This window comes from Pleurodeles waltl, chromosome 6 (genome assembly GCF_031143425.1).
Source record: "Pleurodeles waltl isolate 20211129_DDA chromosome 6, aPleWal1.hap1.20221129, whole genome shotgun sequence".
Classification (NCBI taxonomy): domain Eukaryota; kingdom Metazoa; phylum Chordata; class Amphibia; order Caudata; family Salamandridae; genus Pleurodeles; species Pleurodeles waltl.
The window spans coordinates 75406375-75429709 of NC_090445.1; the positions used below are offsets into that span (position 1 = coordinate 75406375).

General features: G+C 46.4%; 1 pseudogene; it reads left to right on the forward strand.

Moving 5' to 3' along the window:
- LOC138299229 (zinc finger protein 850-like) overlaps positions 1-23335 on the forward strand; it is a 166681-nt pseudogene that overhangs the window by 61786 nt on the left and 81560 nt on the right.

A 23335-nucleotide genomic window follows, 5' to 3' on the forward strand; every position in this document is an offset into this window, starting at 1 on the left:
GAGCTCTGCACAAACTCTCTCTCAACTGTGTGAACGCTTTCATCTCATCCTGGTCTAACACTATGGGATCTGTGACATCCTTATGAGTCAGCTTCTGCAAAGGTTTTGAAATTTCTGAAACAAATTCGGAATTCATTAGTGACAATAGCCCACCATTCCCAGGAACATCCTTACATCTCTCTGTGAAGTCGGGGAACTTATCTGCAGTATCTTTGAAATTCTTTCTCTGAATATTTTCCTCGACCCTTTCTCAATCTGGTGACCAAAGTACTTCACTACCTTCTGACAGTACTGCAATTTCAGTGGAGACACTTTATGACCATACTTTCCCAAATGATTCAACAAGGCAATCGAGACATACTTACACTCATCCCTCGTCTTGGATGCAATCAATAAATCATCAATGTACTGCACCAGAGTCGATTGAAAAGGCAGTTCTAATGAATCCAATTTCTTCTTCAAGATCTGATTAAACAAGGAAGGTGACTGCATCTGCCCTTGAGGAAGTCTACACCAGCAGTAGACTCGATCTATGAATTTGAAACTAAAGAGAAATTGACTATCCTCATGAAGAGGCACAGAAAAGAACGCGTGTGACAAATCAACCACTGTGAACCACTCTGCATCACATGGAATCTGGAACATTATTACAGCTGGATTGTGTCCCACGGGACAACACTTGACCACAATGTAATTTATTTTTCTCAAATCCTGAACAATTCAGACTTTCCCAAATGGTTTCTTCAAACACATTATCGGTGAATAACACGGGCTGCTCAATACCTCCTTCAAAACTTCCTGCTTCACAAAATCTGCAATTATCTGAGCCACTTTCATCAGGACATCTTGTGGCATATTGTATTGTGGAAGCTGCAGAAAAACTGCATTCGTTTTAAAGTAACTTTAATCGGCTCCACTCCTTTATTCAAACCCACTTCTTTCCCTGTCAATTCCCACACGTTCGCTTGCACTGTTCCCTGCAAATCGGAATGAAGCTCTCTTACTGTGAACATTGGGAAAAACTCAATCACGGGGTACTCCTTATTTGTAGTTTCACACCCAGTTTCTGGGGCTGGATCTTCCTCATCATCACTATTTGTCTGGATCTCAATTCCATCGTTTGAACAAGTAATCAAACACCTTGTCTTACACAGCAAGTCCCTTCCCAGTAGAGATACCGGACTCGAATCGCAGACTACAAACTTATGCAAACCCTGAAAATTGTCAATCTCAACTTTCACTGAATCTGTAATCAGGTTTGTCAAATACTGATTCGCTATTCCCACAACCTGAACTGTTCGACCTGAAAGGGGCAAATTCGGAACTTCTGCACTTCTCACAGTAGAGCGTGTAGCTCCCGTGTCTACCAAAAATTAGACTCTGTGGCCCATAACCTTTCCTTTCACATAGGGTCTCCTCTGATCTACTTCTAAAGAAGTTGCAAGCACACATGGCTCCTCATCTGAACTCATCCATTCACCATTTATTTCATCCTCATTGTGTAATGGGAATTGGTGCACAGCATTACTACTTCTGTCTTGTCTCTGACCTGTGACCTGTTGAGAAAGCATCATCTGGTGCTGCTCCATCGGGGCTTAAGGTATCTGCATTTGCTGTCTAGGTACCATGGGAACCTGCTGCTGCATTGGTTGCAATTGTGACACTTGTGCACAGGGCATCTGCACCTGCTGCATGGGCTGGAAATTTTGCATTTGATTCACATTGTTCTGAAAATTTGGATTAGGACTCCTTAATCTCGGTCCTCTCACATTCTGAAATGCGTTGACGTCATTACTTTGCTGAACAATACCCTCCTGTACCATCGTCGGACACTCCCGCTTCCAGTGTCCCACAGCTCCCCAAATGTGACACGGCATTAGCTTCTTCATCCCCTGCACATCATTCTGAACCACTACAGTATTCAAATCCGGACCACAATTCATGTTGCCTAAACGACCTCTACCTCTCATCTGAGGCTGAAACATGACATTTCCCTGCTGCTGTGGCATCTGTTGCACAAAAGTCCCCTTCACTCCTGTTTGAGTTGCCTTAATCTGCATCACCATTGCCTTCTCTTTTAACTTTTTCTGCTTAAACTTAATCTCATCACTACAGTAATTAGCATACTGCAACACCTCATCCATCGGCTTCGCTTGCCAGCAAATCAAATGACTCTTAATCATCTGACCTATCTCAGGTCTCAATCCTTCCACAAATCTAAACACAAAATACAGCATGTCTTTCGGCTCAATTGCTCCTTTGCCACTATACTCCTTGAACGCCTTCAACAATCTCTCATAATACGCATGTATTGACTCCTTTACTTCCTGCACTGTCCTGTCAATCCTCTGCCAATCAATATTTTTGGGTGAAATCCTTGTCTTCAGGAACTCTATCACTTTATAGTAATATTTCATTACCTCAGGAGATGGTGCACCTGTAATCTTATCTCTCTCCGGTTCACTTGTTGGCCAATCTTCGGCTCTCTTGCACTCAACCGATAAGTCAGCTGGAACCACATTCTCCAGTAAGATGTTCAAGTCTTCCCACAAACACTTTGCCAGCTTCACAAACCTGTCTGTCTGCTGGTACCACTCTGCTGGCTCTCTCAGTTTTGGATAATCATTCATAAATGATAGAATATCACTCCTACTCCAAGGGACATGAACAAAATGTCCCCCTGGGATTTCCCTCATTGGTAAAATCTTTACCGGGTCCTTGTCCTGTTGTACAATTTTGGTCACTTCTAATGAATCTTGTTTCTTTTTGTCTCTTTTCTTTACTCATCTGCCTTCCCACTTTTCTAATTCTCCCCAAACCTGAGCATCTGCAATAGTTCTTTAAGATGTGCTTTCATTCTGGCTGACCTCATGTGTCCAAAATCCTTTGCCTCAAAATCTAATCTGTAACTTCTCTTCAGATGCTTTGTTTTCTCAATTTCTATGCCATGCTTCTCTGCCAAATCTGCCAATCTCTAGTGTACCTTGCCCACCTCTCTTGTGATCTTCGGGCATAAGTATCTCAACTCTGCTTCTGTATAAGATTCTAATCTATTTATCCCCATTGTTCCCTCAACTAGTTGACCTCCTTCCATGCTCAATCTGACACAATTGATCTGCTCCTCACCCTTGGAAGCATTCTGTGGGGTATTCAGCTTGTCCAACCATTCAGTCAACTGCTGAGCTGTCAATCCTTGTAACGAAATGTTACTCGCATTCACCGGTGGCACCTATTGTACCACTGCATTTGATGTCTGCGGTGTCAATAACTTCAAACTCTGACCTGCACTAGGTCCATTCACAGTATCTGGAAGTGCAACAAGTGGACTGAGATCTAACAGCGACCTTGATCCATCAAATGTCTGGCCCATGAAAGAGACTACCTGAACTTGCTCAATTGGTCCCCTCCTCACTAAACTCTGAGACATTGCTCCTTGTTCGTTCACAATCGGGTTCTTTCACGCGAATAATGGTGCCGCTGGACCTACAGTAATCGGCAGCGATACTGCATCTTGGGCTGCTTCGGCACCTTCACACTGTGGGAAAGTAACTCCCATACTCTGATTCATAACTGGTGTCAAGTCTGACTGTGTCCCTGTCATTGGCGTAAATCTTGGCATCCCCTGCGGCTGTACTTGGGGGAACCAAATCGGAGTCAGCTCAGTCTGAACCAGCAGTGGTCTTGGAACCACTTGCTCCATAGTAACGACTAAATTTGAAGTTGTCTCCAAAATAGGCACATCTGGATAGATTCTCTGTATCAGTGACGGATGCATCTGTGCCTGAACTACTGGAGTAGGCAACACATTAGGTCCTTGCATCACACCCTGTGTCTGGCTAGTACCAACCTGTACTGGACTCACTGTCCCCACTGCCTGTGCCGGGGCTGTTTGATCAGTACTAATACTCGGCCGACTCTCATGCAATGCATACGGTGGTGGTCGGTCTCTCAGTATCTGCATTACAAGATCCTCAGCATCTGATTCTTCCTCCAATATGGAAGACTTTCTTGCTTTCTTATTTTCAGACGGACTCTTATTATTCTTTTTAGTCACTTTCCTTCCTTCCGTCTCATCCTCCTGCGTAATTGCTGGAAACAACTTAACATCCTGCAATGTCACTGATCTCCATTTTTCTGTTCCCAATCCCATCTCGCTTCCGGTAATGACTTTTCTACCTTTCTTACTCTCCTCTCAAATTTCAATTGCTGTTGCTGCCTAGCTACCAGCTCCCAAACTGCCAATGCCTCAAACTGTGCTGGTCTCGGAGAAGGCTTCGATTGATATAGCGCCATCCGCAATTGCTCCAAAATCCTCAAATTAAACATCCCAGGAAGTGCTAAGCTCCCATTTTTCCCTGTCAACTTGCACCATTGCTTTAACCACAGACATGGCGCGGCACCTCGCTCCTCCATCACAATGTAAGCCGGTGTATTCTCTGGTGGGGTAGGCTCTCCTACACTCGCTCTAATGTACGTATCTCCCTTTAGGGCACTCTTCAATGCCTTGAAAAACTTCATCTTTTCTACTTTTGTTTATTCAAAATCAAATCAGGAAATTACTTTTACTCACAAGATTCCTTTCACCCAAGTTCTCTGCCAATTGCCTCTCACGGATGGCTGCCAATCTGAGCGCGACCCTTCTCACTAACCGATCTATCCCAGCGCGGCTCCAATGACATCACACTCACACGCACTGCGGCTCAAAAAGTCTTGCAGCTCATCCTCCTAAACTCCACCCATTCAAAACTAATGCAAATTATTGCAAGCACTAATCAAAACCAAAAACAAATCTGCTAGTTTACTACAGGAAAAGTAACACAATCACTTCAGAAACCTTATGGATTTTCACTGATGGCCCTTTCACTCATGCAGCTATTTCTCTTTCTCGGTCTCCCAGATTCGCAAGTAAAATGTGACCCGCAAATTTTACTCTCAACTGATCAATGGGTCTGTCCTGGTGCACATAGGACTCGCCAAATCTCAGTCTAAATTTGCTCTCGCCCACTTAACTCATGCGCTGACTCATTGACCACGCCCGATCAACCTACTAAACCAGACAGATTACAACCTATAACTAAGTGTCTCATACACTTTTCAATATACTACGGAGTCTTAGACCACGCAGGGTCCGTACATCAATAACCACGTGGACAAGTTTTGAGCACAAAGTGCCACGCACATGTGAAGTTGGACGACTTCCCTACTCTCGTACTGCGGAGTACGCAGACTCCCTAAATTCCCTCACATACGTCACAATTCACCTGCGATTTGCATAAGCTGTGCAAGCGCAACCTATCTCTCTCACTCTATCACTAGAGCGCCAGGAACATACCCAACACTACTAGCAGGATCCAGGATCTGGGAAAGTCCTTTCTGGGCTTAAGGGAACATAATTTTCTCTACAGATGTCATTTTGAAAAACAAAATCCAAATCTCAATAAAACCCAGACACCTATGACAAGCTCATGAAGAGAATAACCATCGAACTCCCCACCATAACTATTAACACCTGTCACTCTGTACCAAACACCTATGGTAAGCCCTTAAAGAGACAAATCATCAGTCTGCTACCATAACTGTTAGCACGTCGATCCGTAATAAGTAAACTTACAAGGGCACGCGTATAGGTGGATTAACCTTTTGACTCGTTTAAGGTGCTCTTACCATAGCTCCAGTGTAAAAACAATAATCAATACACAATAATCAATGGAGTCAGTAATTGTCACGCACCATGACTTTTCAGCCATGAATAACCACACCTTTACTAAAAGTTTAGTCATTTTATTTCCCTTATATTAACAATGCTAAAGCCATGTAGATTAACCTCAATGTCAAGTCAAAATGCATATAAGAACAGTATTAATTTACCAAAAAGACGCAAGAAACACAACCTAATCAAAGCTTGAATCACAATACATTCCAAAGCATCAGTGCAAATCATTAGCAAGGTTAACTTTAATAAAGCTACGTAGTCCATAAGATTCAACAAAGTAGCCCGTCAACCTTTGTCTGTATAATTTGTCAGTAGTCATGTAGAAAACCCTCAACTAGTTCAGATTAGCATTAGCATGCGGGGCTTCAGGCAAGACGATTTAGAACACCAATTTAGAAAACGTCTACCTAAGGAGAACTAATAAGACAGCGCAGTTGGTACCAAGAAAGAAAAGGCATAAAAATACAATTCAGTCATATTGTCATATCTACCGATCCACGGTATGGGTCAGCAAACAGAATCAGTCTTCGTCCTCAGGTCATCAATCGATCAGCAACACATCAGTCTCTCAGACAGAGTATGAGCCCAATGACAGAATCTCAAATCTCTTCTAAGTCTCTTCTTCTCTACAGTGGTCTGCCTAGAATCTGAATAGGGTCTGAAGTATTTTCCCTCTGTCACGTTGTTATATCAAAGTCACCCAAACTATCCCCTAATTCCCAATTGGTCAATTAATCGTACGTTATTACTCTGTCCAATAATTTTTGTATACCAAATCTATGAATTCTAATATTTCACACTTCACACGTTGTTGATTGGTCTGTCATACAATGTTCTCATCATCCAGCTCGTCAGTCTCCCCTTTCTTACGAGGCCTTCTCAAAGTGTTTCCTGGCCCCCGATCGCAGCACAGCTGCGATCGGGGGCCAGGAAACACCACTAGACGCCAGGGATTTCACTTTGGGGGGGCGGCCCCCTCGGAAAACGGGCCGCCCCCCCCCCCCGGGGGCATAATTAATAATAAAAAAAAAAAGGTAGGTGCCCCCTGGGGGGGGGGGGGGGCGCAATCGCGCCCCCCCCCCCCAGGGGATTGTTTTAAAAAAAAAAAAATGACAGGGGGTCGCCCGTGGGCAGGGTGACCCCCTGTGGGGGCAATTATTTTTTTAGATGTTGTAGGGTTTCCCTGGGGGCCATTTTGGCCCCCAAGGAAACCATACAACAACTAAAAAAAATAGATCTATATATAGATCTATATTTATATATCTATGTAGATAGATATATCTATGTACATGGATATATCTATAGATATATCTATGTACATAGATATATATATATATATAGAGGTAGATCTATATATACCAAAGAGATTTATAAAGTGTGCTACTCACCTGTGAGGGTCTCAAGGCGCTTGGGGGGGGTGCGGGGGGAGGGAAAGGGGCTGGGAGGTTCACTGTTCGAAAAGCCAGGTTTTGAGGCCCTTCCTGAAAAGAAGTAGGTTTTGGGTCTTGCGAAGGTGGGTTGTGAGGGCGTTCCAGGTTTTGGGTGCAAGGTAGGAGAAGGATCTGCCCCCGGTGGTGGTGTGTTTGATGCGGGGGACAGAGGCGAGAGAGAGGTCAGCTGAGCGGACGTTTCGTGTGGGGGTGTGGAAGGTGACTCTCGTTGAGGTAGGCAGGGCCTGTGTTGTGGAGTGATTTGTGTGCGAGGATGAGGATCTTGAAGGTGATCCTTTTGTCAATGGGGAGCCAGTGGAGGGATTTGAGGTGTGGAGAGATGTGTTTGTGTCGGCGGAGGTCGAGGATGAGTCGTGCTGCTGAGTTCTAGATGCGTGTAGTTTGCGCTTGAGTTTTAGAGTGGTGCCGGCGTAGAGGGCGTTTCCGTAATCAAGCCTGCTGCTGATGTGTGCGTGAGTGACAGTTTTTCTGGTCTCTGTGGGGATCCATTTGAATGTTTTTCAGTATACGGAGTGTGTTGAAGCATGAGGAGGTGAGAGTGTTGATTTGTTGGGTCATCGAGAGGGAGGAGTCTAGGATGATGCTGAGGTTGCGTGCGTGGTTGGCGGGGGTGGGTGCAGGGCCTAGCGTGGTGGGCCACCATGAGGGGTCCCAGGTGTTTTTGTGTGGGCCAAAGAGGATTATTTCGGTTTTGCTTGAGTTGAGTTTCAGGTGATTGGCTGTCATATATATATCACTTTTGTCAATATGTGTGTGGTTTCCCTGGGGGGAAAAGGGTCCGACTTGTCTAGTGGCAGTTTTAGTGCCATAAAGAAGCGCAGAAGGTTTATATGCCTACTGCAAAGAGCAAATCTGTATTTTATGTAAATAGCTGAGTACATTAGCAAAGTCTATGGAGAGATGAAGGGCACTTTTGCTGGGTGGTAATGAGGGAATCCGAGGAGGAGGGAGTGGGAGCACCAATAATGATTGTTGGACTGGGCGCAGGAGGTGCTAAAGACTGTGACGAATGGTATGTGACAAGGTGTTTTTTGAGTGTCTTGAAAGTACGTGCTGATTGAGGGAAGAAGCGCAGGTAAGGTGGCCTCTACTGTTGCACGTATCTCACACACCATCGATTTTGTGACTGTCTACGTAGGCTAGTGTTTTAGAGCAACAGTTTAGCCAATAGCAGAGATGGCATCTTGATGGATGACTGCTGCCTACACTCGGGTTATAGAGGACCGCTCTGACATAGGATCAGAGACTGAGACATCAGATACTGAGACAGCATCTGAGGGATAGGACAATGGCGCAGACTCTGGGAGTGATTTTTCAGTCAGAGGAGTCCCATTCGATAACTCCTCTTCCAGTACATTATGAGGGAGGTGATGAGGACAGTCCTGCTGTCCCTTCGCAAGCTGTTTGTGCAACTGGGTAATAGTGGGTTAGGCCAACCCAGAGAGCAGGTGAATGCGGCGGCAAGCAGAGAGAGAGTGCTCTCTTGGGAGCTCCCCAATTTAGTTCAGCCCCAAATTCCACCACCCAAATCATATTGTGGAGACATCAAAATTATCCATGGCAAAACAAACTGGTTTTGTAAGGCAGGCACCTGTGTTTTTGGTCCTGGATTCGGCGGCCATATAGAGAAACACACTAAACCCAAACATTTCTGGAAACTAGACATTCGGGGGAGTCCACAGAGGTGTGACTTGTGTGGCTTCCCCAAAGTTTTCTTACCCAGAATACCCTGCAAAGCTGAAATGTTGAAAAAAAACTCAATTTTTCTCGCATTTCTGTCACACAAACTACAGGAATATGCTGGGATCCACAATATTCCTACCACCCAGTGACTCCTCACCTGTCCTGATAAAAACACTACCCCACTTGAGTGCCTACACCTAGTGTCTGTGTCAGGAATGGATCACCCCAGGGTCAACAGCTGCCTCACGTAAGGACCAACATTGACCGTTGTGTGATCTATTCCTGTCGCAGGCACCAGGCCTAACCACACAAGTGAGGTATCATTTTTATCGGGAGGCTTGGGGGAACACTGGGTGGAAGGAAATTTGTGGCTCCTCTCCGATTCCAGAACTTTCTGTCACCGAAATGTGAGGAAAACTTGTTTTTTTAGCCACTTTTTGAGGTTTGCAAAGGATTCTGGGTAACAGAACCTGGTCAGAGCCCCGCGAGTCACCCCATCTTGGATTCCCCTAGGTCTCTAGTTTTCAAAAATGTACAGGTTTGGTAGGTTTCCCTAGGTGCGGCTGAGCTAGAGGCCAAAATCTACAGGTAGGCACTTTGCAAAAAACAGCTCTGTTTTCTGTGATGTGTCCACGTTGTGTTTTGGGGCATTTCCTGTCGCGGGCGCTAGGCCTACACACACAAGTGAGGTATCATTTTTATCGGGAGACTGGGGGGGACGCTGGGTGGAAGGAAATTTGAGGCTCCTCTCAGATTCCAGAACTTTCTGTCACCGAAATGTGAGGAAAACTTGTTTTTTTAGCCACATTTTGAGGTTTGCAAAGGATTCTGGGTACCAGAACCTGGTCAGAGCCCCGCGAGTCACCCCATCTTGGATTCCCCTAGGTCTCTAGTTTTCAAAAATGTACAGGTTTGGTAGGTTTCCCTAGGTGCCGGCTGAGCTAGAGGCCAAAATCTACAGGTAGGCACTTTGCAAAAAACAGCTCTGTTTTCTGTGATGTGTCCACGTTGTGTTTTGGGGCATTTCCTGTCGCGGGCGCTAGGCCTACCCACACAAGTGAGGTATCATTTTTATCGGGAGACTTGGGGGGACGCTGGGTGGAAGGAAATTTGAGGCTCCTCTCAGATTCCAGAACTTTCTGTCACCGAAATGTGAGGAAAACTTGTTTTTTTAGCCACTTTTTGAGGTTTGCAAAGGATTCTGGGTAACAGAACCTAGTCAGAGCCCCGCGAGTCACCCCATCTTGGATTCCCCTAGGTCTCTAGTTTTCAAAAATGTACAGGTTTGGCAGGTTTCCCTAGGTGCCGGCTGAGCTAGAGGCCAAAATCTACAGGTAGGCACTTTGCAAAAAACAGCTCTGTTTTCTGTGATGTGTCCACGTTGTGTTTTGGGGCATTTCCTGTCGCGGGCGCTAGGCCTACCCACACAAGTGAGGTATCATTTTTATCGGGAGACTTGGGGGGACGCTGGGTGGAAGGAAATTTGAGGCTCCTCTCAGATTCCAGAACTTTCTGTCACCGAAATGTGAGGAAAACTTGTTTTTTTAGCCACTTTTTGAGGTTTGCAAAGGAGTCTGGGTAACAGAACCTGGTCAGAGCCCCGCGAGTCACCCCATCTTGGATTCCCCTAGGTCTCTAGTTTTAAAAAATGTACAGGTTTGGTAGGTTTCCCTATGTGCCGGCTGAGCTAGAGGCCATAATCTACAGGTAGGCACTTTGCAAAAAAACAGCTCTGTATTTTGTGAAAAAATGGGATGTGTCCACGTTGTGTTTTGGGGCATTTCCTGTCGCGGGCGCTAGGCCTACCCACACAAGTGAGGTATCATTTTTATCGGGAGACTTGGGGGAACATAGAATAGCAAAACAAGTGTTATTGCCCCTTATCTTTCTCTACATTTTTTCCTTCCAAATATAAGAGAGTGTGTAAAAAAGACGTCTATTTGAGAAATGCCCTGCAATTCACATGCTAGTATGGGCACCTCGGAATTCAAAGATGTGCAAATAACCACTGCTCCTCAAAACCTTATCTTGATCCCATTTTGGAAATGCAAAGGTTTTCTTGATACCTCTTTTTCACTCCTCATATTTCAGCAAATGAATTGCTGTATACCCAGTATAGAATGAAAACCAACTGCAGGGTGCACCTCATTTATTGGCTCTGGGTACCTAGGGTTCTTGATGAACCTATAAGCCCTTTATATCCCCGCAACCAGAAGAGTCCAGCAGACAAAACGGTATATTGCTTTCAGAAATCTGACATCGCAGGAAAAAGTTACAGAGTAAAACATAAAGAAAAATGGCTGTTGTTTTCAGCTCAATTTCAATATTTTTTATTTCAGCTGTTAATTTCTGTAGGAAAACCTTGTAGGATCTACACACATGACCCCTTGCTGAATTCAGAATTTTGTCTAGTTTTCAGAAATGTTTAGCTTTCCGGGATCCAGCATTGGTTTCACACCCATTCCTGTCACTAACTGGAAGGAGGTTGAAAGCACCAAAAATAGTAAAAATGGGGTATGTCCCAGTAAAATGCCAAATTTGTGTTGGAAAATGTGGTTTTCTGATTCAAGTCTGCCCATTCCTGAAAGGTGGGAAGATAGTGATTTCAGCACCAGAAACCCTTTGTTGATGGCATTTTCAGGGAAAAAACCACAAGCCTTCTTCGGCGGCCCTTTTTTCCCATTTTTTTGGAAAAAACTAAATTTTCACTGTATTTTGGCTATTTTCTTGGTCTCCTCCAGGGTAAACCACAAACTCTGGGTACCATTAGAATCCCTAGGATGTTGGAAAAAAAGGACGCAAATTTGGCGTGGTTAGCTTATGTGGACAAAAAGTTATGAAGCCCTAAGCGCGAACTACCCCAAATAGCCAAAAAAGGGCTCAGCACTGGGGGGGAAAAGGCCCAGCAGCTAAGGGGTTAAAGGGAGTCTATCCCACTTGCCAAGACTGCTAAGCATTTTTTGTCTAAGCGGATCAAAATTCGAATAAAAAATATCCATATAATTTCTTGAGATCTTGGCACCTAGATAAGTGGTCGACGCCACATAACAAGTATCGGTGTGGTTGTGTTGTTAATTGTTTTATAAATCTTGAGTCTTATATTAAGAAGATACCATGAGAAACCTCCAAATGTAATTGCTGCTGCCTCTATTGTAGTCAGAGCAGTCGGAGGATGAGGCGTGAATATAGAAATATCATATGCAAAAGCACCTAATTTACAGGAGAGACCGCTGAATACTAGTGGAGGAATATCTTGAGAAATATCCAGATGCCTCAGTTAGGGTTCAAGATATAAAGCAAAAGGCAAAGGAGAAAAGGGACATCCTTGGAGAGTACCTCTTTGAATTACCAAACTCTTTGACTTGGCACCAAGATCATAATCCGTGCCATGCAAATTTTATATAGTGTTTTAATCCTGTTAAGAATAAGGGGACCAAATGCATAATGAGTCAAGACCTGCCAAAGAAATGACCAAGAAACCCAGTCAAACGCTTCCTTGTCATCCATAAGTATCATTCAACCTCCCACTTGATAAACTGTAATGGGTGAAGTCCCTCTTAGGGACAAATCCATACTGCATAGAATTAACAAAATGTGCAATTGAAAGGGAGATTTGGTCCACCAATATCTTAGCATAGATTATAGACTCACTCATTATTTCTTAATTAAGTAGGTACGGTACAAGCCACATCTGAGAATGCTTTTGTCCTTTTTGAGAAAGACAGCAATGTTGTTTTCTCTCCGCATTGGCCCAGTATTTGTCTATTGCATTAAACAAAGTTAGTGTTAAGGTCCCCAAACAGTTAAGGAAAGTTTTATCAAATTCCACTGGGATGAAATCTGATCCAGTGGCTTTCCTGGCGAGAAGCTTCTTGTCAGCCTTGATCAGCTGTTCCTCAGTCAGATATCTTTCTAGAGACTTCTGTTGCATGTTGTAAACTGTGCGTAGTTTAGCAGCCTCAGTATAACTATTTATTGCCGAAATTGAATATCTTACATGTATATCTTTGAATAATACTCTTGAAAAGTAAACAAGATTTGCTCCTTGTCTCGAGTTACAGCGCCATATCAATATTTTATCGGGCGATACAATTTTTGGCTGCCCACTACTTGATTTTTAAAACTAAAATCTTTTGCATACTTTTGCTATTTTTAAAAATGTTGATCCAGCTGTAATAAACTCTATGAAGGGACTTTTCCGTGGGTGAATTTTTAAAATTTGTGTTTCAATAAGAGTCACCCTCTTCTTAAGGAGCTCTTAACGAACCACATCCAAATGACCACGTAAAACTACTGCAAATTTGAGGTCATCTCCATCAATTCCTCATACAGGACCTCTTGTTGTCGCCTAGCTCCTTTATTGCACCTAATTGTATAAGGCAGAGTGGACCCCCTGATGACTGCTTTCAAACAATCACAAACATTCTCAGTGGATGCTGAGTATGGCAGGCGGAATAATAATTATTTTCGGGTTCCATACAGAGAGAGCACTGCACATCCATGAGGCCAAGGGAGGTGTTGCACAGTATGTCGCAAAGTGGCTCTAAATTGCTGCATACGTGGCACCGCTGCAGGGCTAGTTGAATCTTTCAAGGTAGTAAAGGAAGGTTGATGTTGCCACTGATGATCAAGGGCCCCTCCCAGGGAGGAAATTCCATTATGAGCTCTTTATACATACTCAGGTCATCTACACTGAGACCATATTGATTATAAATGGTGACTTTGGCGTACCCTTACAAAGCCTGCGAATAATCCATCAACATTTAGGGTCAACTTTTTGCCTCTGAGGCAAGATTCTTTCACCAAGAACACGAACCCCTATTGGGAGATTCTAACCTCTAGTGGCAATGGGTTTATAACACTAAAGCTGAAATCCCAGATCTCCCTTACTCCAAAGTGTATCTTGCAAACATGCAGTTTCTGTACCAGTCTGGGATAAGTCCTCCTGAACTAGACAGACCTTTTGAGTGGTTGGCAGACCGTTAACACGCCAGGTAAACAACTTAATGTCACTTGATACCAAAGCATTAACTGAACGTGCATGAGCTCCAGCCATACTTATACATTAGAACAGCAGTTCCCAACCTTTTGAGTTCTATGGACCCCCACTTTATCATTACTGGAACCCTGGGACCCCACTGAATCATTATTGGAATCTGGGGACCCCCCACTGAGCCATTACAAGAAGCTGGGGACCTAGGGCCAGATGTAGGAAGTTCCGATTCGCAAAATCGGATGCAGAACGATGTCTCAGACACTGTCTGCGATTCGCTATGGGGTCGCAAAGACCCACCTCATTATTATTAATGAGGTGGGTCGCATTTTGCGACCCCATAGCGAGTCCCTGCACTCACAGACCTCAATGTCTGTGAATGTTTTTTAAATAAAGCATTTTTTTTTTTTTGCAGACCGTTTTCCTTAAAGGAAAACGAGTTGCAAAATAAAACAAATAACAAAACCATTTTGTTTTGTTTTTTCAGAGTAGGCAGTGGTCCATTGGACCACTGCCTACTCTGAAAAAACATTGTGGGCAACATTCACAAAGGGGAACGGGTCCCATGGGGACCCCTTCCCTTTTGCGAATGGGTTACCACCAGCGTGACACTTTCGCAGTCACAAAGCAATTTAGCATTGCGATGCGAGTTGCAAATAGGAAGAGGACACCCCTTCCTATTTGCGAGTTGCATTCACAATTTGCGAGTCGGTACCGACTCGCAAATTGTGAATGAGCATCGCAATGAGCATTTTGCATGGCGCAAACTGTGATTTTCGCAGTTTGCACCATGCTAAATGCTTCCTACATCTGGCCCCTAATCTGTTAATATTATTTAATTTTCTAAGCAGTCGCAGACCCCCGGGTATCTGCGTACCACAGATTGGGAACCACTGCATTAGAAAGTGTCTTAAGTGGAATGCATCTCTGATTGTTTTTTTTCTGTTGCTCCCCCCTTAGTCCCCTCCCCCACCCCCTTTTCCATTACCCAGTAACCCTCCAAATCCTCGTGAGCACAGTCCACCCCTTTCACCCACCCCACCACCAACCCCCTCGTGGGCAACGCTCCGCCCATCCTCCCACCTCTTTGAGTTTCAAACAAGTGAGACTGCTGTGCTACTACTTAACACCCAAAAAATAATATGAGAGGTGTCACTCTGAAAGAAAAAAAAGCCAAATTCAGAGGGAGTGAGAAGATAAATATAGAACGCTTCTCTCTGACAGACTAACATACACAATAAAGAACTCTCTTTTACAGTTCTTCTTTTCCCCTTTCCCCCTCCCATTTCCTCTGCTCACCTTTCACCCCCTTTCAAGTTTATTGTTTTAGTTAATTAAAACCACAACAATTTCGCAGCTTAAAACCATAAATTATAACAATTAGTAACATCGTAAAATAATACATCCTAAGTAAAAGTGCAACCAATCACTTTGCCCTAAGGTTACATGGTTACTGCTACAGTGTATCTTAAAACCAGTTAGTTTTAAAACAGGCAGTGTTTGTGCAAATACAAAAAAACAATGTAAACTTGAATTCGGCCGCCCGTTCAACCCAAAGCAAATTAGGGCGTTTTTTGGTTGTGCCAGTTAAATAGTCACAATAATGTTGCATCCAATCATCAGGGAACAGCCGTACGTAGTCATTAAGTTGAACGTTCTGCGGAAGATGTAACAATCATTTTAACCCAAGGATTACATGGTTACTGATATAGTGCATCGTAGAACCCTATTGATAGTTTAAAACACGCACATTGTGTGTGCAAATATTCAAGGTCAAGGTTGGTTTGAGTTCAGCCGCGAGTTCGATCGACAGATATCATCCTTGGAGAGTCGGTTCTCTCTAATGGTGGTTGATCCTTCGCCCATCTCTGGTATTATAATCATACAATATTGGTCACGATTTTTCAAACTGGGGCCATTGCCAAGGATTTAACAAATGTGCAGTTTAACTGCGGGTCCTGAGGATTAAGGCATGCTATTATAGATTCCCTGAATGAGCGGATGCCTCTGCCTTCGAAGCTTTTGTTTCTTAGTTGTGAGCAAAGCTTACACAGCTTGGGACAGATGCAGATCCAATGAATGAGATCCTTTATTTCCCCTTTGCAAAGTCTGCATGATGTCGGACCTGCATATTTCCAAATTGGTTGGTTTGCTAGTGCTGGTATGTTACCCACGCACAGGGTGATGAGTTTATGTTTTATGCATGCTGAAAAAGGGATTTTGATGTCAGGTGCTGGTGCCAGAGTGTCATAGTATTTGATCACCATCCATGTGCGAGAGAGGAAGCTGAATTTGTTTTTGTCTTCTAGACAAGATTGTAGCTTTACAATCCTGGGTGTCGCCTCTTTAAATACCTCATAGGGCACACTTGGGGCACATAGTTAAGTTACACAGTTGTTTCAGGAATGCATTCAGATATGTATAGCACTCTGACCGCTGATTGGTTTGAAGAGCTGACCATAACACACTGTTTAGTGTGAACCCTTAATCTCAACCAATCTAATACCAACTTTTGTATTGCTGTTGATCTTCTGGCCAGATCTCGCTTTATTAGCCTAAATTTGGTTAAACTTTAGGTTAAACACTTGCAGAAGGTGTTAGTCTACATTTTATCCACTGCTGCAATGTCCTACAGTTTCATGGCCACGCTTCCGATGGTTGGTAGAAGGTTGGCAGGAATGACTGTGAGATAGCCTAATCAAAATATTACATATATTAGACGTGAATTGCTTATACTTAACAACGCTGCATTAATAATATTATTCATTGAAACGTATTTTAAACGTGGAGATTTATCATATGCATATACTAATGTCAACATAAGAAATGATTACTTATATTGTGACTAATTGAATATGTTAACATGTACGAAGTTTGCATTTATTAGAATCCATAAGCCTTAAGTTAGCGTGAGCCGAAGAACTGGCTATGTAGCTCTCATATTAAAGCATATTTTTCTGTTTCTCCAGTGTGCTGACTTGCAAAAAGGCCATGACCCAGCATTTGTTCTCTTCTACGTTTTTGCAACAATGCTAGTTTTTCTCATTCGCATGCTAGCTGCCTTAGTATAAATTTATAAGCTTTGCAACAAAATATGGACACTTTCAAGGACACTCGACCACGGAAAAGAGAACTTTTGACCCGAAGAAGGTGCCAGAAAATGAAGTAACCCCGGATGTGCCACCTACGAAAAACGTCAATTATGAAGACCAATCAAAATATTATAATTTATCTCGAGATGACAAATGCATTACTTAATGTATAATTTGATAGGTTACAGATAGTGGGGTGAAGTGACTATCCAATAGAATTTTGGGGGAAGGTATTGTCAAAAGGGGATAAAAACTCATGACACAGGGGACTCGAGAGACCTAGGTAGGGAATGATATCGATTGCATCCAGAAACTCTGTCACTCTGTTTGGTGATTGAGACTTAATAAACCATCCTCGCCCTTAGTTGCCCCATCTAGCTTTTCCTCCTTATGAGGGAACTGCCCCCTGCCCTTAGACTAGATAGACTGACGGCGATCTAACTGATGTCCTGAAGACGAAGAATGATCCTGTATGCTGACTCATTCTGAGGAGGGTAATTATGACCTCTGTTAACTCGTATATCTGCTTTTTCTTTCTAGGTACCAACTGCTGTATTTTTGAATAGAGACCATAGTTAGATGTTTTCCAAATTGATGTTCTAAATTGTTTTGCATGATGCCCAACATGCTGATGCTAATCAGTGGTTAGATGAGATATTCACTTTGACTGACAAACGGACATGATTGACGTTGTGCTATGCTGAACTGAGACGTATATGCTGTTCTATGTACTCTGATTTGTGCATATCATATGTTAGGGGGTCATTCTGAGTCTGGCGGGCGGCGGAGGCCGCCCGCCAGACTTCCCCCCTCCAAAATACCGCTCCGCGGTCGAAAGACCGCTGAGGGTATTTTGGCTTATGCACTGGGCTGGCGGGCGACCGCCAAAAGGCCGCCCGCCAGCCCAGTGCAAAAGACCCTTCCCACGAGGACGCCGGCTCAGAATTGAGCCGGCGGAGTGGGAAGGTGCGACGGGTGCAGTGGCACCCGTCGCGTATTTCAGTGTCTGCCAAGCAGACACTGAAATACAAAGTGGGGCCCTCTTACAGGGGCCCCTGCAGTGCCCATGCCATTGGCATGGGCACTGCAGGGGCCCCCAGGGGCCCCACGACAACCCATACCGCCATCCTGTTCCTGGCGGGAGAACCGCCAGGAACAGGATGGCGGTATGGGCTGTCAGAATCCCCATGGCGGCGCAGCGAGCTGCGCCGCCATGGAGGATTCTAATGGGCAGCGGAAAACCGGCGGGAGACCGCCGGTTTTCCACATCTGACCGCAGCCAAACCGCCGCGGTCAGAATGCCCTGCGGGGCACCGCCAGCCTGTTGGCGGTGCTCCCGCCGACCCTGGCCCCGGCGGTCCGTGACCGCCGGGGGTCAGAATCACCCCCTTAGTGTCTTAATGGTTGTCATCTTCGCATTGTCAAAATCTTATCACAGTTCCATATCGTGACTATGCTCTTTTCCTTCTTCGTTTTGAGATTAATACCTTTGCTATTAGATTGTAATCAATAGGGAATAAAATTCACAAAACTTCTAACAAAGTGTGGTTATTCTTAACCACCCTTAATCCCCCCTCCCCCATCTCTTCTCCCCTCTACCTGTCCCCCCTCCCTCCGCTTTCCCGCCGCCACCTCCTGCACGACCCCGCCCCCCCCAGCTCCCATTCGTCGCCCCACTCCCATCCCCCGCCCCCAGCTGACCCCTCCTCCCTCTTATGGCGGCCGCTGCGCGACAGAGCTAGCGACCCTTGACCCAAGGGTAGGTCGCTCCCCCTGCCGCTGCAGCACCTCCAGCCCAGGTTCCTGAGACCTCCTAGCAAGCCCAGCTACCTCACAGTTAGTACCCCCCCCACCGCCCAGCCCCTCGCCCTGCCCCGCGCTACTCACCTCCTCTCCTGCTTCTTTTCTTCTTCTCTGTTCTTCCTCTGTGCTCTTCTTCTGTAGTCTTCATCTGTACTCTTCTTTCTCTCCTGCTCCCCGTCTTCTGTCTTCATCTGTGTTCTTCTTCTTTGTGCTTCTCTCTCTCTCCTTTGCACCGCGACCTGCGTGTGCGTCTTCTTCTCTGTCCCTCTTCTTGGCTCTTCCCTCTGCTGCTCGTCGCTCCTCTTCTTCTTCACCTTCTTCTGTATTCTTCTGTCTTCTGCGCTCCTCTTCTCCTTTACCTTCTCCTGTGTTCTTCTGTCTTCTGTGCTCCTCTTCTCCTTTACCTTCTCCTGTGTTCTTCTGTCTTCTGTCTTCTGCGCTCCTCTTCTCCTTTACCTTCTCCTGTGTTCTTCTGTCTTCTGTCTTCTGCGCTCCTCTTCTTCTTTACCTTCTTCTGTGTTCTTCTGTCTTCTGTTATTCTGCTCCTCTTCTTCTTTACCTTCTTCTGTGTTCTTCTGTCTTCTGTTTCTTCGGCTCCTCTTCTGCTCCTCTTCTTCTTTTACCTGCTTCCTGGTTCTTCCCGCGCCTGTCCTCCTGCTCCTGTCTCGTCTCTCTCCCTCACTCGCCTCCCCCTCTGTAACACCCCTATCTACCTATCTACCTATCTCTCTATCTTTCCCCCTCACTCGCCACCTCCTCCTATCTACCTATCTACCTATCTCTCTATCTGTCCCCCTCACTCGCCACCTCCTCTGTAACCCCCCCTATCTTCCTATCCCTTCACTCTACCTCTCACCCACCTCCACCTCTACAACCCCCCTCCCCTATCTTCCTAACCTTCCTCCTAACTCTCTTCCTAAACTCACCCCCACCACCCTTAACCCCCCTCCCCCATCTCTTCTCCCCTCTACCTGTCCCCCCTCCCTCCGCTTTCCCGCCGCCACCTACTGCACACCCCCGCCCCCCCAGCTCCCGTTCGTCGCCCCACTCCCGTCCCCCGCCCCCAGCTGACCCTTCCCCCCCCTCCTCCCTCTTATGGCGGCCGCTGCGCGACAGAGCTAGCGACCCTTGACCCAAGGGTAGGTCGCTCCCCCTGCCGCTGCAGCGCCTCCAACCCAGGTTCCTGAGACCTCCTAGCAAGCCCAGCTACCTCACAGTAAGTACCTCCCCCACCGCCCAGCCCCTCGCCCTGCCCCGCGCTACTCACCTCCTCTCCTGCTTCTTTTCTTCTTCTCTGTTCTTCCTCTGTGCTCTTCTTCTGTAGTCTTCATCTGTACTCTTCTTTCTCTCCTGCTCCCCGTCTTCTGTCTTCATCTGTGTTCTTCTTCTTTGTGCTTCTCTCTCTCTCCTTTGCACCGCGACCTGCGTGTGCCTCTTCTTCTCTGTCCCTCTTCTTGGCTCTTCCCTCTGCTGCTCGTTGCTCCTCTTCTTCTTCACCTTCTTCTGTATTCTTCTGTCTTCTGCGCTCCTCTTCTCCTTTACCTTCTCCTGTGTTCTTCTGTCTTCTGTCTTCTGCGCTCCTCTTCTCCTTTACCTTCTCCTGTGTTCTTCGGTCTTCTGCGCTCCTCTTCTCCTTTACCTTCTCCTGTGTTCTTCTGTCTTCTGTCTTCTGCGTTCCTCTTCTTCTTTACCTTCTTCTGTGTTCTTCTGTCTTCTGTTCTTCTGTTCTTCTGCTCCTCTTCTTCTTTACCTTCTTCTGTGTTCTTCTGTCTTCTGTTTCTTCGGCTCCTCTTCTGCTCCTCTTCTTCTTTTACCTGCTTCCTGGTTCTTCCCACGCCTGTCCTCCTGCTCCTGTCTCGTCTCTCTCCCTCACTCGCCTCCCCCTCTGTAACTCCCCTATCTACCTATCTCTCTATCTTTCCCCCTCACTCGCCACCCCCTCCTATCTACCTATCTACCTATCTCTCTATCTGTCCCCCTCACTCGCCACCTCCTCTGTAACCCCCCTATCTTCCTATCCCTTCACTCTACCTCTCACCCACCACCACCTCTAAAATCCCCCTCCCCTATCTTCCTAACCTTCCTCCTAACTCTCTTCCTAAACTCACCCCCACCACCCTTAGCCCCCCCTCCCCCATCTCTTCTCCCCTCTACCTGTCCCCCCTCCCTCCGCTTTCCCGCCGCCACCTACTGCACGCCCCCCGCCCCCCCCAGCTCCCATTCGTCGCCCCACTCCCGTCCCCCGCCCCCAGCTGACCCTTGCCCCCCCTCCTCCCTCTTATGGCGGCCGCTGCGTGACAGAGCTAGCGACCCTTGACCCAAGGGTAGGTCGCTCCCCCTGCAGCTGCAGCGCCTCCAACCCAGGTTCCTGAGACCTCCTAGCAAGCCCACCAGCTCACAGTAAGTACCACCCCCACCGCCCAGCCCCTCGCCCTGCCCCGCGCTACTCACCTCCTCTCCTGCTTCTTTTCTTCTTCTCTGTTCTTCCTCTGTGCTCTTCTTCTGTAGTCTTCATCTGTACTCTTCTTTCTCTCCTGCTCCCCGTCTTCTGTCTTCATCTGTGTTCTTCTTCTTTGTGCTTCTCTCTCTCTCCTTTGCACCGCGACCTGCGTGTGCCTCTTCTTCTCTGTCCCTCATCTTGGCTCTTCCCTCTGCTGCTCGTTGCTCCTCTTCTTCTTCACCTTCTTCTGTATTCTTCTGTCTTCTGCGCTCCTCTTCTCCTTTACCTTCTCCTGTGTTCTTCTGTCTTCTGTCTTCTGCGCTCCTCTTCTCCTTTACCTTCTCCTGTGTTCTTCTGTCTTCTGTCTTCTGCGCTCCTCTTCTCCTTTACCTTCTCCTGTGTTCTTCTGTCTTCTGCCTTCTGCGCTCCTCTTCTTCTTTACCTTCTTCTGTGTTCTTCTGTCTTCTGTTCTTCTGTTCTTCTGCTCCCCTTCTTCTTTACCTTCTTCTGTGTTCTTCTGTGCTCTGTTTCTTCGGCTCCTCTTCTGCTCCTCTTCTTCTTTTACCTGCTTCCTGGTTCTTCCCGCGCCTGTCCTCCTACTCCTGTCTCGTCTCTCTCCCTCACTCGCCTCCCCCTCCGTAACACCCCTATCTACCTATCTCTCTATCTTTCCCCCTCACTCGCCACCTCCTCCTATCTACGTGTGCCTCTTCTTCTCTGTCCCTCTTCTTGGCTCTTCCCTCTGCTGCTCGTCGCTCCTCTTCTTCTTCACCTTCTTCTGTATTCTTCTGTCTTCTGTTCTCCTCTTCTCCTTTACCTTCTACTGTGTTTTTCTGTCTTCTGCGCTCCTCTTCTCCTTTACCTTCTCCAGTGTTCTTCTGTCTTCTGCGCTCCTCTTCTCCTTTACCTTCTCCTGTGTTCTTCTGTCTTCTGCGCTCCTCTTCTTCTTTACCTTCTTCTGTGTTCTGTCTTCTGTTCTTCTGCTCCTCTTCTTCTTTACCTTCTTCTGTGTTCTTCTGTCTTCTGTTTCTTCGGCTCCTCTTCTGCTCCTCTTCTTCTTTTACCTGCTTCCTGGTTCTTCCCATGCCTGTCCTCCTGCTCCTGTCTCGTCTCTCTCCCTCACTCACCTCCCCCTCTGTAACACCCCTATCTACCTATCTACCTATCTCTCTATCTTTCCCCCTCACTCGCCACCTCCTCCTATCTACCTATCTATCTATCTGTCCCCCTCACTCGCCACCTCCTCTGTAAACCCCCCTATCTTCCTATCCCTTCACTCTACCTCTCACCCACCTCCACCTCTACAACCCCCCCTCCCCTATCTTCCTAACCTTCCTCCTAACTCTCTTCCTAAACTCACCCCCCACCACCCTTAACCCCCCATCTCTTCTCCCCTCTACCTGTCCCCCCTCCCTCCGCTTTCCCGCCGCCACCTCCTGCACGCCCCGCCCCCCCAGCTCCCATTCGTCGCCCCACTCCCGTCCTCCGCCCCCAGCTGACCCCTCCCCCCCTCCTTCCTCTGATGGCGGCCGCTGCACGACAGAGCTAGCGACCCTTGACCCAAGGGTAGGTCGCTCCCCCTGCCGCGCCTCCAGCCCAGGTTCCTGAGACCTCCTAGCAAGCCCAGCTACCTCACAGTAAGTACCACCCCCACCGCTCAGCCCCTCGCCCTGCCCCGCGCTACTCACCTCCTCTCCTGCTTCTTTTCTTCTTCTCTGTTCTTCCTCTGTGCTCTTCTTCTGTAGTCTTCATCTGTACTCTTCTTTCTCTCCTGCTCCCCGTCTTCTGTCTTCATCTGTGTTCTTCTTCTTTGTGCTTCTCTCTCTCTCCTTTGCACCGCGACCTGCGTGTGCCTCTTCTTCTCTGTCCCTCTTCTTGGCTCTTCCCTCTGCTGCTCGTCGCTCCTCTTCTTCTTCACCTTCTTCTGTATTCTTCTGTCTTCTGCGCTCCTCTTCTCCTTTATCTTCTTCTGTGTTCTTCTGTCTTCTGTCTGCTGCGCTCCTCTTCTCCTTTACCTTCTCCTACGTTCTTCTGTCTTCTGTCTTCTGCGCTCCTCTTCTCCTTTACCTTCTCCTGTGTTCTTCTGTCTTCTGCGCTCCTCTTCTTCTTTACCTTCTTCTGTGTTCTGTCTTCTGTTCTTCTGCTCCTCTTCTTCTTTAC